General features: G+C 38.8%; 1 protein-coding gene and 1 pseudogene across 12 annotated transcripts in view; both read left to right on the top strand.

The window, feature by feature from the left end:
* Positions 1 to 17,816, top strand: part of LOC105483175 (calcium dependent secretion activator) — a 491,506-nt gene that overhangs the window by 79,621 nt on the left and 394,069 nt on the right. The window lies entirely within an intron of this gene.
* LOC105483889 (large ribosomal subunit protein eL14 pseudogene) lies at positions 12,264 to 17,126 on the top strand (annotated as a pseudogene).

The following is a 17,816-nucleotide window of genomic DNA, read 5'->3' as shown; positions in this document are numbered from 1 at the left end:
AGAATATACCAAGGTCCTGTGGCAGAGGACATGACATTTAAAAGTTAAACGAGGCTGAGCACAATGGCTCATGTCTGTAATCCCAATACTGTGGGAGGCTGAGGCGGGAGCGTTACTTGAGCCCAGTAGTTTGAAACTAGCCTGGCAACTTAGTAAGACCCTGTCGCTACAAAATAATTTAAAAATTAGCCAGGCATGGGGGTGCATGCCTGTAGTCCAAGCTACTCGGGAGGCTAAGGTGGGAGGATCGCTTGAGCCTGAGAGGTCAAGGCTGCAGTGAGTTGTGATCACACAATTGCACTCCAGCCTGGGCAACAGAGCAAGACCCTAACCCAATAAAAAAAAAAGTTAAACACACTCATTAGTCGCAGGAATTGATTCTCTTTTGACCTTTTTTTTTTTTTTTTATACTTTAAGTTCTAGGGTACATGTGCACAACGTGCAGGTTTGTTACATATGTATACATGTGCCATGTTGGTGTGCTGCACCCATTAACTTGTCATTTACATTAGGTATATGTCCTAATGCTATCCCTCCCCACTCCCCGCTCCCCACAGTAGGACCCGGTGTGTGATGTTCCCCTTCCTGTGTCCAAGTGATCTCATTGTTCAATTCCCATCTATAAGTGAGAACATGTGGTATTTGGTTTTCTGTTCTTGCGATAGTTTGCTGAGAATGATGGTTTCCAGCTACATCCATGTCCCTACAAAGGACACAAACTCATCCTTTTTTATGGCCGCATAGTATTCCATGGTGTATATGTGCCACATTTTCTTAATCCAGTCTGTCACTGATGGACATTTGGGTTGATTCCAAGTCTTTGCTATTGTGAATAGTGCCGCAATAAACATACATGTGCATGTGTCTTTATAGCAGCATGACTTATAATCTTTTGGGTATATCCCCAGTAATGGGGTGGCTGGGTCATATGGTATTTCTAGTTCTAGATCCTTGAGGAATCGCTATACTGTTTTCCACAATGGTTGAACTAGTTTACAGTCCCACCAACAGTGTAAAAGTGTTCCTATTTCTCCACATCCTCTCCAGCACCTGTGACCTTTCATTTAATGAACAATATATCCACACTGAGGTGCTTTATCTTCCTACATGCTGATATTGATTAGAGTGGAGCATTCCTGGAGAATGAAGCCACATAAGATTCAGCATCTTTTCAGCATGGGCTGTAGTTAATACCCTCATCTTCTGCAAAGGTCCAGCTGGTTTAAGGATATGAATCTCCTGCAGCTTCATTATAAGAGCCTTGATAAGTAAAACAACAGCAAAATGAGGATTTATTGGGTGCATGCTATATGCCAGGCATGTGCTAAGCACTTAAAATACATTATCTAATTTAATCTTCACAAATTGTTTCTGTTTAAAGGATGGGGAAACAGAGAGGTAAACTATCTTGCTTAAGGTAACACATTTAGGAAAGGCATTGCCAGAACAGTTTGACCCCAAGGTAATTGCCTTATCTGCCAGTTGTACTGCATAGTGCACATTCCTAAATCTTTTCTGTTTTCCTGCTGTGACTTATCCAGTGCCTGGTGCCATGAGCAGATACTGGTACCTGCTGACTTACTGAAAGATCAACTGGTTGCTCGATTGAAATGGAAAGTTGAGTGATTTTCTCTGGAGCAATGTTTCTCATACATGAGTGTTCATATGAATCACCTGGGGATCTTGTTAAAATGCAGATTCTGTTTTAGTAGGTTACAATAGGGAATAAGATTCTGCATTTCTAACAATTCTGCATTTCTAGTCATTCCCAGATAATGCTGATGCTGCTGGCCCATGAGCACTATTCTGTATAGGAAGGCTGTAACCTGAGCTGCCCAATGTGGTAGTCACTAGCCACAGGTAGCTATTTCAATTAATTGAAATTAAATTCACTTCTTCATTCACACTAGTCATACTGCAAGCACTCACTAACCACATGTAGCTATTGTCTACCATATTATACAGTGCAGATATAAAGCACTTTTTCCATTCCCAAACGTCCCATTGGACTACACTGTTATAGAATATTCAGTGAGTATAGAAAAAGAATCTGCTTTAAGATTCCCAATTACATTCATATCTCATTTAATTGACCTGGAATTTTGTCTCCCCTCTTGTTTTGTCCTATTCATATATAAGTCGCCTGAACATTTGATGGGAAACAGAAATACTGCACAAAGAATACTGATAAATACATATATATATATATATATATTTTTTTTTTTACTTAGGAGCCAGGCTTGAGGGAAAAAAAAAAAGTCGCCATTTTTAAAATAACACAAAATTATCACGACAGTGACAAAAGCACCAGAACTTTATTGAAAATGTTCTAATTAGACTCAGAAAACATCTGAGGGTGTATCTGCAAATAGACACTCTCTGGTCCCTTTGAATCACAATGTGAATTTTCTCCATATGTAGCTTTGTTAAGGACTGAACTTCCATGAATGTCCGAAGGTCTAGAAGCCATAGTCATTGTCAACAGAGCAAGGAAAATGACTTTTGATCATTGACAATATCCTTAAAAATCACTTTTTCCAATCTTTTCATTTTATAGATGGGTAAAGGAAGGCTCGAACAGGAGATGTAATCTGAAGTTCTTGGTAGTTAGAGCTGGTCCTAGGTGCAAAATGATATTTGCTGAACTAGTATGAATCTAATTCTGTGACTCCCCACTGTACTCTTTGCCGCTAAATGACACAGTGATCACTGAAATAGAGCACTGCTTTCTTCCATTTCCTTGTACTCTTTCAAAATATATATGGAGACATTAGATTCAGAAACAAATATACATGGAGACATAAGATTCAGAACAATTGTCTGGAATAGAAATGAATAAGGCTACAATATTTATAAAGTAATTTCTCTTGTATCAGTAGTATTTATTCATCATAGGAATTTAGAAAAAATGAATAAAAATGTATAAAATATAAATCACCCACAATTCAGTTATTCAGAGATACTACTATAAAGTTGGTGATTATGTAGCCTTCTTATTTTTTCTGTGTCCATAATTAATAAAAATATATGTTGGATATTCTTTATGAACATTTTCCTGCATCATTTCATAAAATTCTAAATCATTTCTAGTGTCTGAAGTATTGTTTCATTGTATGATGATATCAAAAATCAAGTATTTTAAAGGATTTTAAGCCTTCTGATGCAAAGTTTCAAACTTTCTTCCAAAAAGCTTGTACTCATGTATCTAAAAGACAATATATAAAAGTAAACTCCCTGAGAACATGGACTGTGGCTATTTTTCCAAGGTTCTATTCCACAGAGTTTAGAATAGGACCAAACACATAGTGGACCCTCAATAAAAGTTTGTTGAAGGGAGTGAGAGCAGGAAAACATATGTTAAGGGCTTGGCCAAGAGCCTAGCACATAATGAGGCTTGATACATGTTAATTACAATTATTACTTTCTTTGACGTTATTATTATTCACATTCACACTGCACCACAATATTTTGATAGGTTTATTTGAAACTATATCTAAGAATAAACATAAAACTTTTGAAAGACTCCAGCTACTTCCTTTGTTTTCTCATATGGATTACTTCTGTTGTTGAATATCTCTGGAACATGTTCAGTGTGAAGATGGCGTCTGTACCCCTCCCTGCTTTTTTGCCAGCATATTTGTAAAACTTCTTCCTTGTTGTCAATTGATTTTTACTGAGTCTCGAAGAACAACATACTGGGGCAAAGTAGCCTGAGCAAAATACTATTAAATTTATGAAAAACAAGGAAAATGCTAACAGGCCTGCTTTTCAATAAAATGCTTTAAGTGTGCTGGTTAGACTCACATACTCCTACTCCCTTTTTGGGGTGACTATATAATGGGTTAAGAACATTGGCTTTAGGTTGGAACTTGGAGTCTTCTTCCATTCTGGCTGTGTGACTTTGGACATGTTCCTCAGTCTCCTTAAGTCTTGGTTCCTCACTTGTAACAGCGGTGCTTATTTCTCAGGATTGACAAGAAGAATGCCTAGGATAGTGCTTATAAAGCTCTTGGCAGCAACTCTAGCTCAGATAGTCGCCATTGATACTAGAACTTCATAAACACCAGTGATTGAGAATGAATATGTGTCAGTTTTATGTTGCCACAGTTCTGTTTTACAGACTTGACATTTGCTTCCAAATTCTAATATATTCGTAAATTTGATTTTGCTGGGCTTACCACTTGGGGAAATCTTTCAGCAGGTTTTATTGAGCCCATTTTCTGCTTGGAGAAAATGAGACCCCAAATTGCACAGTAAATGCTTCTGGTGTGCTAGAGATTCAGAAAAATGTTGGAACTGAAACTTTAACCAAGGCATCTCCATTTCCGCTTTAAAGTGTCAGACTACTTCATGGTAATCATGCAAATGGTGCTGGTGATAATAATGTTCATCATGATGCTGATGGAAGTTTACATACAATGAGTGCTTTTTTTGACCAGGCCATATACATTTATACACATTAACTCATTTAATCCAACCATGAATATAGGTGATGTTTTTCCTAGAATTTGAATTTATTTGTCTAGGATCATACAGCTGGGAACTGCAGACATGTGACCAGAAACCAGTTCCATCTGATGCCAAAATCTATGCTTTGAACCACCACAATCTGGCCAATAAAATCAATCATTCAGAAACTAATACCTGCTCTCAGCAAAAAATCAGGGAGTACATATTTTTGTGATCATTGAAAGAATGTCTTTGAAATCACCAGCATTGAATATGGAACCAGATTAATATTGGAACTCTGTTTCCTATTTGCAGTCCTATTTAAGATGAGTGAAACATACCCTAAGCCCTTAGTCTTTCAAATTTAAAGTTCAGTGGAGTTTATTTTTAAAATCCTCTTGGAAAAAATATATGGGCAAAATCCTGCTTTCCTTTATAAGGAGATATTTATTTTGCCCATATTTGTTAGCTCTCTGGTAGAGTACAAAAAGAGGGACAAGACAGCAGTTCATTCAAACAGAGAAGTCATCTGATTGAAAATACACTAATAATCCCATTATTTAAGAAAGACCCTGTCTACAGGAAATCCCTACCAACAACTAATATCACATCAAAAGCTAAAACAGGGACTAAAGTACACATACAATAGCTTTGCAAATTTTACAAATACAGCTGTGTGGGGTCCCAAGGTCATTCTGATACGTCTTTAAAACACGTGGATTGAAGGCATGGATCTTATTTAAGATCATTTAATACCTTATTTACGATCTTATTTAAGATCTAGACATTGAGAAGTGTGTAACTTTCCATGGGTCACTGACTTCCTGGTCAAGTGCATGCTTTTCTCAACCTCTTCTTAACTCAGTTTGTTTTTATCTGAGAAAACTTGAGGAAAAACTAGGGATTCAGCCACACAAGCAGAACCCTAGAGGAAACTGAAGGGAGGATACATATGGCGAGAAGTACTTGGCCTATGTCCTGCCCGATTTCTTCCAAGACCCTCTTAGTTTTCATTTATGCATTTTGTAAATAATTAAGGGAGGTATCTAATCAGAAAAGGTATTGCATTCACTGTCTGCCCTTCAGTTATTTCAGATTTGACTGTGTGGTGTGTTCATATCACATCATTCAAGCGGGCCTTGAGGGACATCTGACCTAGTTGAGCAGCTGTACCTTTAATAAAACTGCCAAAATAAGTATGACGTTTTTTACGCAACTGTGAGAAACACATTAAAGACACATTGAAGATTACTTATATTTTATTATTATATTTAGAACATAAATGATTGTGACCAGACAGCTTGATTTCATGATGATGATGACGATGACAAGGATGAGGACAATGATAATGATTATGGTGATAGTACTTAACCTTGTGGTATACTTACCATGTGCCAAAGACATAGCTACAACTTCACATATTATCCCATTTAATCTTTTGAACAGTCACAATGCAGATACTATTAATATACCTGTCTTGTAGACAAACTGAGGCTTAGACAAGCCGAGCTATTGTCCAAAGTCTACAATAGATTCAAAATTCAAACGTAAGCAGTCCAGTTCCAAAACGAAGACCCTTAATCGCTGTATCCATGGTTTCCAAGCTATTTTGAACACACATCCTGTCAGTAAAACATTTTGAGGATACCCTCTTCTTTGCACTCATTTATTAATAACTAGGCTTATGCTAATATACTATGCAAGGAAAAATATAGATAAAAGTATACATTTAAAAGGGTGAGCCATAGAAAAAATAATGTTTTGGTTGTATTATATTTATCAATGGTATGAAAGTGTTTTCACTCTCATGAAAATGAAATAATAATAAAAAATATGCTTGAATATGCTTTAGTATTTTTGAAAATTTTTGTTTCAGGCTTTCTGAATTAGTAACTCAAAAAGGCACAGTTATGAGGCTTTTGGTTTTTTGCGTGTGTTCGTGAGACAGGATCGTGCTCTGTCACCCGGGCTGGAGTGCAGTGGTACGATCTTGGCTCACTGCAACCTCCTCCTCCTGGACTCAAGTGATCCTCCCGCCTCAGCCTCCCAAGTAGCTGGGACCACAGGTGCATGCAACCATGCCCCACTAATTTTTTATATTTTTAGTAGAGACAGGGTTTCGCCATATTGCTCAAACTTGTCTCTAACTCCTGAGCTCAAGTGATCCTCCTGCCTCAGCCTCCAAAGTGCTGAGATTACAGGCATGAGCCACTATGCCCAGCTTGAGGTTTTTAAAACATTACTTGATCATAACTGAAAAAGATGCTTCAGAAAGATCCTTAGATTGAAATGAAAGATAGGCATTGCTGGCTGTGCTTTTGATACCAAGATATCTGTGTTTCAATTCTACCCACCAATTACTCCAGGATTTTTAAAACATCTGCTAGCAAATTGCTGTCTTTTCTAGTGTCAATCTATTGTTATTATTCAATAAAAGTTTTGTCTTTATATTTTTTTGAAAATTTCTTTAAAACTTAGTTTAAAACCTCTGAGAACAGATTAATCAAGTTTATAAGATCATTTATAATATTTTAGGAAGATTGTGTGTGTGTGTGTCTGTGTGTGTGTGTGTGTCTGTGTGTGTGTCTGTGTGTCTGTGTGTGTGTGTTGTAGGGACAAGTTCTCGCACTGTCACCCAGGCTGAAGTACAGTGGCATGATCATAGCTCACTTTAACCTCAAACTCCTGAGTTCAAGCTATTATCCTACTTCAGCCTCCTACTTCAGTAGCTGGGACTACAGGCATGTGACACCATACCTAGCCATTGTGTTTAATTTTTTAGAGATAGGGTCTTGCTATGTTGCCCTGGCTGCTCTTGAACTCCTGACCTTAAGCAATTCCCCCGCCTCAGCCTCCCCAAATGCTGGAATTACCATTAGAGATTTTTATAGGCACATCAAATATATGGGTACATCCTCACATCACACATTAGAAGAGTCATTTCCAAAAAGAGTTTCTACTTTCACATTGCTTTCTGCATAACATCCTTTTTTTCAATGGTTAACAAGAAAATAACTAACTTTATTTTTATTTTATTTTATTTCATATTTTATTTTATTTTATTTTATTGTAAGCGGGTCTTGCTCTATGCCCCAAGCTGGAGTGCAGTGACACGATCTCGGCTCACTGCAGTCTCTGCCTCCCACATTCAAGCGATTCTCGTGCCTCAGCCTCCTAAGTAGCTGGGAATACAGGCATGCACCACCATGCCTGGCTAATTTTTGTACGTTTAGTAGAGACGGGGTTTCACCATGATGGCCAGTCTGGTTTTGAACTCCTGGCCTCAAATGATCCGCCTGCCTCAGCCTCCCAAAGTGCTGGAATTACAGGCTAGAGCCACCACTCCTGGCCCTTTTTTTCTCTTTTTGAAAAGAGTTTTTCTTTGTGTCCTAGATGCTTGGTTTTTTATGACTTACTAATTGTGATAGTTTCAAGCTATCATTAGCTGACGTCTCAAGACACAGTATGCACAGGGCATGGTTCAGTGTTGATGATGATCCATATATAAAATATTTTTCATGTTTGCACTGGGAAAGTCTGGTCTTGAGAGATTTGAATAACTCGTCTGTTTTAACCTCATAATATGGCCAATGAGAAATAGGAACAGTGTTTGACTCTGCCATTTTCCTACTCACTGCGCTTACCTTCTTATCACCAACTTAATCACCTTGAGCAGATATGGGAGCAGGGAAGCTGATGGGTCTTTAATAGTATCATATTACATTCTTTCAGTCTTGGGAATGACCAGAAATCTCACCATTATGTACTGAGTGAGTAATGCAGTCCTGTAAGAAGGTTACTTTGGTATCAACAACAACAAAAATGCTGGATGGCAAAGCAAGGCTCAAAGTGTATGACATTCAAAAATCAGCTTTTCAAAATGTTTGCAGTGTGGCACAAACAAATGAAACTCTCACAGTGCTAGGATGTTGAGATGAAGCATGATCATGGTGGGAAAGTTACGTTGCTATAAATAGACCTGATCACCGGCATTCCCTGCCTTTGACCCTGCCACCACTCCCACCAGAGTTATATCACTCACTAGCTTTTAAAAACACTCTAAATTATGAAAATATCAAACATATATACATATAAACAGGTAGAGAGGTTAGTTTAACTCTCTTATACCCATCATCCAGCTTATAATTGATCACTTCATGGTTAATCTCTTTCATTTGTGCTCTCCATACTCCTGAAATGAATTATTTTAAAGCATATTCCAGGCATAACATTATAGATATTATAATATAAATCTCCAAAATATAAAGATCTGTTTTTCAAACATAACCCACTGTACCATTATTACACCTGAAAGCCTAACAGTAACCCTTTAATATCCTCAAATATTCAGTCAGTTTCCAACTTCCTTAAAGATCTCACAAATATTTTCTAGTTCACTAATTCAAATCAGGTTCCAAATGAGGTGCATACATTGTAATAGATTGATATGGCCCTTGTGTATCTTTTAATGTATAGAATTTCTCTCTCCCTATTTTTTTCTGCTTGCATTCTTTTCTTGAAAACACTAGATCATTTTTCTTGGAGAGTTTCCCACAGTCTGGATTTTGCTGGTTACACCCCTTGATATTATTTAACATAGTTCTCTCTGTTCCCCCATAAATTGGTAATAGGATCCAGTGATTATCACATTAATATTTGATTCTTCTACAGGAATACTTCAGAGGCAGTATTTGTACCTCCATCAGTAGACACATAATAAGTAGTTCTCTTTCTTTTAATATCCATCAGTGACAATTGTCTACATCCATTATTTCATTGGAAGTTGCAACAGGGTGAAGAGTATCATTCTATTTTTCATGTATTAGCTGGAAAAAGCCTATAAAGAGAAAGTTTTTCTCATGAATTATTTAGTTAGTCTGAGATGCAATTCATATGGCATGCACAAACACACACAAAAAGCTTGATACTTACGTTATCAAAACAATGGGTTGGTACCTTAACATCCTTGGAAGGTGATCATTTATATATTTGGTTTTATGAGTAATGTTATGATTTAAATAATTTGACATCACATACTATGTAGCCATTATTTTTAGACATTCTCAAACCATCTATGGCCAGACAGAGCCTCCTTTAATTGGTTCCTATGTCCTTTTTAAATAGAATCCCAGCAGTCTTTGAGAGCTTCCTTAATTTCTGGTAAGATAAGGGTCATCATGTACATTTCATGCTTAAGACAGGAAATCAGCCATTGCTCCAAGGAACCCTGGTTAAGTTTCACAGGAAATGGTATTCAGAGGTCTAGACATCATTTCATTTTCAGCTTTGGTTTGTAATGTTTTATAATGTAAGTGTGCATGTGTGCATTCACACATGTATGCACTTGTGTGTATCTCTCTTCTTCTCTCTTAGATAAATAGTACTATGCTATACATGTATTTCTCCACCTCATATTTTTAAATTAACAATATCCAATGGAGTTCATTCCATATCAGTATCTAAAGCTATTCTCCACTCCTTTTATACTTGTATAGTACTTGATTGTGTGGAGACACAATTGTTACTTAACCAGTCCCCAGCAATAGACATTTGCTATTATAAGTAATACTTTAACAAATAGCCTTGCACATATATCTTTCTTAACTTGCCTCCTCTAACTTTATAATCGTGTCTAATAGGTTAAGAAAATTGCCTAAGCTCTCACAACCAATAAGTGCTGAGCCGGAATTCAAGTGCCACATGGTTGTCTTGCTCCAGACCCCAGGAGCCCCGATATATATTCGCTGTCTTTCAATTTTCCCAGGACCGCTAACACATCAAACCTGGAATTATATCAGTTCAGTGTAGAGGTACTGCTAACCTGAGGCTCAGAGTAATAAAAATAAGAAATAGTCTTGGTTTACCATTACTTGATAAATACAGAGTTTTAGGAAGTTGTCTTTCAGAACTTGGGTCTGTAGAAGGAAACAATAGTAGTTCTTAGTGGTTCAAAAAAAAAAGTTGAGGTACACCATTCCCACCTATGCTTGAAACTAGAGTTTGCCTTTTCCTGGGAAACAGAGAGAACACACATCACTGACATTGCTTGCCCAGGTCTCAGACCGATCACTTAGGTCACCTTTGTGCAAGGAAAGCCACACATTTTTAGTGTTTGTTTTCTTTCTGGAACCATAGCAATCTTCTGGAGGAATGTAAGATGCTATATTAAAAAGTGCTAGACTAGGCCAGATGCAATGGCTCAAGCCTGTAATCCCAGCACTTCGTGAGGCTGAGGCAGGTGGATAACCTGAGGTCAGGAATTTGACACCAGCCTAGCCAGCATGGCAAAACCCCATCTCTACTAAAAATACAAAAATTAGCCAGGCATGGCGGCAGGCACCTGTAATCCCAGCTACTTGAGAGGCTAAGGCAGGAGAATTGCTTGAACCCAGGAGGCAGAGGTTGCAGTGAGATGAGATGGGGCCACTTCACTCCAGCCTATGCAACAGAGCAAGACTCCATCTCAAAAAAAAAACAAAAACAAAAACAAAAAACAACAACAACAACAAAAAAAAAAACTAGACTATATGCAAAACTCCTAAAATCCCATGCTTATGCACCAAAGATAATTTTCAAGGCCACTTTCCTCTGATCCAAGGTTTAGCCCCCATGTAATCTAATATTTCTGCTCTTTAAATGCTGTACATCCTCTTAGAGAAAGAAATGTGACCATCCTTCATGGCCAAATTTTAATGTATAGAATTTCTCTCTCCCTATTTTTTCCTGCTTGCATTCTTTTTTGAAGCCATTTTGCCCTTTGGTGTCTTCATGAAAAACTGTGAGTCCAAATTTACCTCTTTTAATGACACGTTAAGTAACGTGCTGGGCATGAACCCATATCATCCATTGGGCCTCATTATTATCAATTAGAATGGTAGCTCCAAAAGGGCAAGATTGTTTGCTTTTTAAATTATCACTGACTTTTCAATGCTTAGAACAGTGCTTGGCACATAGTGATGCTTAATAAGTGGTTGAACAGGTGGGTGGATGGATGCATGAGTGGATGGATGGATAGATGGATGGATGGATGGATGGATGGATGGATGGATGGATGGATGGATGGATGGATGGATGGATTAGGGCTTCTGAAATTTGAACAGTAAGTCCTGATGTTAAACTTTAGAGAGGCTTCATTAATGACCACCTTGTACAAAAATTACCAGGAGGGGGAAATGTCTTTTTTTCCCCCTATGGTATTTCTTTCCTGTCTCCCACCTTTGGATATCTTCTCCTTTCCCCATATATTTTTAACCAACATTCCAGAATGATGACTCTGTCCTTCTAAACCTTCACCAAAAATCCAGATCTCTCAGTAGTGCAGATGTCAACTGAGTATGGGTAAAGGGAGACATTAGGAAATAAGTGACTAGAAATTGATGTTTAGCTTTTTCTAGAAGCTTCTTAGAACTCAGAAGTCTCAGTCAAATTGTGAGGGCTCTGGGGACCAAAAATACAAATGAAGAATTTTAGTGAAGTGAAGGCTGTAAGGTCTGCTCTGGTCCTTTATTTATTTTATTTTTTTTTTCATAATCAAAGAGACAAGCTTCCAAAAGATAGTCTTTGAGGTGCAAAGACTTGGAATGTGCAGCTTTTGTGTCTCCCCTACCATCTTGCCATCTGCTTGGCTTTGAGTACTGGCTTCCGTGGGGCATCTCAGATCACCTCAGTTGCCATCTGCCCCCCACTCACAATCATGGGTGTGTTCTCACTCCCAGGATTAGTTTTCTCTCTAGCCCTTCGGTCCCTCCCGACAAAACTCAACTTGCTCTTTTCAGAAGACTTGTCCCACATTGCTCCTCTGTCCATTTCTGCTCATGGATTCTTGGCTGCCCATGCTGGGAGTCACGTGTGTCATTGTCCCTTCTCTGCTGATGTGTCAGAGGCCCAAGAGACTGATTCAGCATATCTACTCTTCTCTGGGCTTTGCACCCAACTTCAAATCCACTTATTCTTTGAAAGGAGGTTTGTGTAAGAGTGACTTTTGTATTTCTAAATGGGAGTGTATCCATGGAGTATGCATTCTGACAGGGCCTCAAGTTGTTCCTGCTAGTAGATTCACTGCTCTTATATTTGGCAGCAGCCAACTTAGCTGCAAAAGGGCCGGTGGCTTTCTCTGCTGTAAGCCTTCAGGAGAGCAAACATTCCTGAGAGAGATTGTGGAGTCTGCCCTAGGACGAGCCTCCCAGTTATGTTTTATGTGAATATAGTGGTACTTGTCCTCTTACCCCAGAAACATACACTTCCTGCAACACAAGTTTGGTTGCTTATCTCAGTAGATCTCATTCATATTAGCAGCGAGAATCACAGATAATGAAGCAAATTATATCCTAATAGCATCAGCCCTAATAGTATCTTTTTAAAATATAAATGTACGAGTCCTAAGATATAGGTAATGACTAACACTTATTGGATAGCACTTGATTGCCAAGCCCTATGATAAGTCCTTTATATATTGTCAAAGTATATTTTTCACAAAGTTAAAAACATAACTCATATAAATATCTAATGAGCCATTATCAAAGATTTATTTAACTCGTTAATGAAGGAACTAGCAAGATGGAAAAGCTGGTTCAAAGAGCAATAAATGATGAGAGATTTATATAGGCAATTAGCAAAGGAATGCAAAAATAAGTTTGCTGAGTTATATTGAAAATTGGTTAATGTTTATTAGATCAGTAATACTATAATTTGGGGGCTCATCTTTTTTCCACTAGACAGAAATCATTTGCAACTTATCAGTATTCTACAAGTTAACTTCTAGCTTCATAGAGTCTGGACCTAATCAGTAGAAAAAAAGTAAGTCAAACAAACTTAGAGTTTTTCTGGAGAATGAGAGGACCTCATTCTCCAAACTTTTTACACAATGTCCTTCATCACAAACTAGGTGACACGTTCATCTTTTATTTTTATTTTCAAGTTTAATTTATAATTTTAATTTTTTTTGAGATGGGCCTGTTACCCAGGCTGGAGTGCAGTGGTGCCATCATAGGTCACTGCAACTTCAAGCTGCAGGGCTCAAGCAATCCTCCCATCTCAGCCTCCAAAGTAGCTGGGACCACAGTCATGCACCACTATGCCTGGCTAATTTTTTGAAAAAGTTTTGAGGTATGGGATTTCGCTATGTTGCCCAGTCTGTATTTTCAAGTTTTGGATCATTTTTCTATTTGGAAAGTACCTCTGGGGCCAGGCACAGTGGCTCACGCCTGTAATCCCAGCATTTTGGGAGGCCAAGGCGGGAGCATTGCCCGAGCCCAGGAGTTTGAGACCAGCCTGGAAAAAAAAAAAAAAAAAAAAAAAAAAACCCTATGAAATAAAGTACCATAAATTCTATGTGCAAGGGGCTGCGGTAGCCACTAGCCCTGAGTTCAATGATGAATCCTTTCCAAACAAGCAAATACTCTCAATGACAAGAAACTGCATCAAATGGCAACCTAACTCATTTTTAAAGTGTTCAAAATAACAGAATTTTATCTTTATGTTACCCCTGAATCTGCTTTACTGTACCATCTACTGTCCCCTAGTTTAGTCTTCTAAAACTGCATTGAAAAATCTAGTTTCCTTCTCACTGAATGCCACTGACATTGTATTGAGGAGCTTCGTGGAGGTTGGTCAGGTAACCTACATCTTCTTTGGACCTTATGTTGGAAAACTGGTCACAACTGTAGATGTTATTGATCAGAATGGGGCTTTGGTCGAAAGGCCTTGCACTCAAGTAAGGAGACAGGCTATGCCTTTCAAATGCGTGCAGCTCACTGATTTCATCCTCAAGTTTCCACACAGTACCCACCAGAATTATGTCCCACAAGCCTGACAGAAGGCAGACAACACAAAATGGGCAGCCATATGACGGGCAAAGAAGATTGAAGCCAGAGAAGGGAAAGCCAAGATGGCAGATTTTGATCATTTTAAAGTCATGAAGGCAAAATGGGGAACAGAATAATCAAGAATGAAATTAAGAAGCTTCAAAGGCAGCTCTCCTGAAAACATCTCCCAGAAAAGCACCTGCTATTAAGAGTGCTGCTGCTAAAGTTACAGAAAAAAAAGATGACCGCTGAGCGCAAGAAGGCTGCAACCCAGAAGGTTCCTGCCCAGAAAACCAAAGGCCAGAAGGCAGTGCTTCCTTTGGACTCTCAGAAGGGTCAAAACACTCCAGCCCCAAAAGCACCAGCTCCAAAGACATTTGGCAAGAAAGCAAAAGAGGTTATTATCATCCCAGCACTTTGGGAGGCCAAGGTGGGTGGATCACCTGAGGTCAGGAGTCCGAGACCAGACTGGCCAATATGGCAAAACCCCGTCTCTACTAAAAATACAAACATTAGCCAGGCATGGTGGCATGTGCCTGTAATCCCAGCTACTTGAGAGGCTGAGACAGAATTGCTTGAACCCGGCAGGTGGAGGTTGCAGTGAGCTGAGATCACGCCATTGGGTGACAGAGCAAGATTCCGTCTCAAAAAAAAAAAAAAAAAGTAAATGTTCTTTCTGAGAAAGAAAAATCTAGTTTCTATTTCACATGAAGTTGCAGAATATTTAACTCATACTAAAGAGAATAGGAAATACCTTTAATCCTTTATAAAAATATACCATAGTTCAGTTCATTCAGCAGGTGTTTCTTGCAATGGCTCTTAACTTTGGCATATGTCAGAAATGCTCGTGAAGTTTCTAAACTTGTACATACCTGGGTTTCTATTCCCAGCCATTCTGAGTGAGTGGGTCTGTGGTGGGTGTACAGGTATCAATATTTTCTGCAAGCTTCATGGGTAATGCTGATGCAAGATAGACATTAAAGTTCATGCCATGTATCAATCATATAATAAATACCAAGAGTCAGGGATGAGGGAGTTCAGACTAAAGAGGTATCATTCAGGGGCTGGAAGGAGCCATCAGAGAGAAGTGATCTGAAGTAGTATTTTGATAGACAAACAAGATTTTGCCAAGTAAAGAAAGTGAAGGGAAAATGCAGAAAGGCTTTTAAATGGCATTAATAGGTTTAAAATGCATCAGCGGAGTTACTAAAAAAAATCGACTTACTAAAAAATGAAATTTGAACAATTGTTAACTAACCACAGGGGCAATGATCTCGACATTTCTTGCAACCAAATATTATAAGGGGGAAAAGGAGCTATCTCCAAAGTGATTGCAGTAATATTCCATGAAGCATCCCCACGTGTTTACCAATACATGAAATATACACTGTTTGTCCATTGATAGGACCAGCGGTGTCAGTCAACCTGAGGGAAGTTCAACCTCTCCACTGCTTCCAAAAGGAACCAAAGCTATTTCTCTGTCAAATGGAACGAGAGTCATTAAATCACTGATGCCTTTAAATTATCAATAATATAACAGCGGGAGAAGTGAGCCAATGATAAATATCATTTTAATAAGCCAGAACTCATCTGCGGGTGCAGAAAAGTCTGAAACCTCAGTACAATTCAGTCAGCTCATATTGCCATAAGACATGAGATGATGAAACTCAGAAATGCTGATGGCTTTTTACTCTTTCCTGCTTCTGAATATCAGGACAGGCTTGAGTGATAGAATTTTCTGTTCTTCCCTGGGCATGCTTAGGCCTGCATCATGTGCTGCTGTATTTGGATCCCTTTATAGAAGGTCTCCATGTGCACATGTGTGTGTCTCTTTAACTAATACACTTTATTTTTTAGAGCAGTTTTAGGTTTATAGAAAAACTGAGCAGAAAGTACAGAGTCCCCATATACTCCCTATCCCCCTACCTCCAACAGTTTCCCCCATCATTAACATCTTGCATTAGTGTGCTCTATTTGTTACAGTTGATGAGCCAATACAGATACATTATTATTAACTAAAGATCCTAGTTTACATTAGGGTGTGCACTTGTGTTTTTTGTATTTCCCAGTTTCAGATCACCTTGACTCTTTGTCCTGTTTTTACTCTCTGCTATTCTGGATCCTGAATGGTGATTGTTAGAACAACCAGTCAAAGTCTCCACATTCCTCCACATCCCGCAGCAGCCTGAAAAGTGACTGCCAATCACTTGTACCTCTTCTCCCTGTTCATGCTGGCACGATAAGGTTCTTATCTAAATCAATTTCAGTGAAGCTCATGGTCACAGTTTGTGAATGTTACATTAGTGCCACGTATAACCTGTACACAGACTGCATTCAGATTTTTTCAACTTTTTCTCTGGAAATAATTGCTACTGATAAAGTTCACTATTAAACCTTATAAGACCCAAGATGGTGTGTGGAGATTTAGTGATTTCATATGTTGCTGTGCTAGTATTTTAATCTGAGCTCCAGCCAAATGGAACAATCTGCAGTTTCATTTCTAATAGCTGTGACTTTATTTTTGGACTCCTCTGTTGTGCATACTCAGACAGCCGCCTCTAATCCTTGTTTTTGGAGTTGGCAGGGTATAGATTGTAATTGACAAAAGAGATACTTGCTGTGTCCTCCAAGAAGGACCCACAGTTTCTCATCTTTGTCTTTCCTCACTCATTTTGTACCCTCAACCTGGAATGCCCTCCTCATCTGTCTCTCACCTTTTCTCCCTACGGCCTTCCTCTTTTCCTAGCTATCCCTGTCTCTGCAAACTGAGATTCTAGATACTATTCAGGACCCTCCTCTCTTCAAATATCACAGCAAGCCTGAAACATTCTCCTGATTCTATGCTAACCCCCAGAACTCATTCTTATTCCCTGATTCTGCATGTTCTTTTTTTTTTTTTTTTTTTTTTTTAGGGAGTCTCGCTCTGTCACCCAGGCTGGAGTGCAGTGGCACAATCTCTGCTCACTGCAAGCTCCGCCTCCCGGGTTCACGCCATTCTCCTGTCTCAGCCTCCTGAGTAGTTGGGACTACATGCTCCCACCACCACGCCTGGCTAATTTTTTGTAGTTTTAGTAGAGATGGGGTTTTGCTGTGTTAGCCAGGGTGGTCTCGAACTCCTGACCTCGTGATCCACCTGCCTCGGCCTCCCAAAGTGCTAGGATTACAGGCGTGAGTCACTGCGCCCGGCCAATTCTACGTGTTCTTAAACCATGTCACTCTCCTTTGTAAAACACTTCAATGCTTTCCCACCATTCTTTGAATTAAAGCCCAACTCCTCAGTTTGGCATGCAAGCCCCTATACCATGTTCTGTTCTCTGCTTATTATATTCTCATGCTATTTTCTCCAAGACTATACCCTAGCACTCTCCTCCTGACTACTACCTTGCTGGTAGTAGATTCACTACTAGCAGAATCATGGATTCACTAGAGCAGTGGTTCTCAAAGCGTAGTCCACATGCCCCTGGAAGTCTGCAAGGTGATTTTCCTAGTAATGCCAAGACATTATATGCTTTTTTTTCTCACTATGTTAACATTATCAATAATGATGAAAAAGCAATGATGAGG

The sequence above is a fragment of the Macaca nemestrina genome, chromosome 2 (genome assembly GCF_043159975.1).
Source record: "Macaca nemestrina isolate mMacNem1 chromosome 2, mMacNem.hap1, whole genome shotgun sequence".
In the NCBI taxonomy this organism is placed as follows: Eukaryota; Metazoa; Chordata; class Mammalia; order Primates; family Cercopithecidae; genus Macaca; species Macaca nemestrina.
This window is presented reverse-complemented; position numbering and strand designations above follow the sequence as displayed.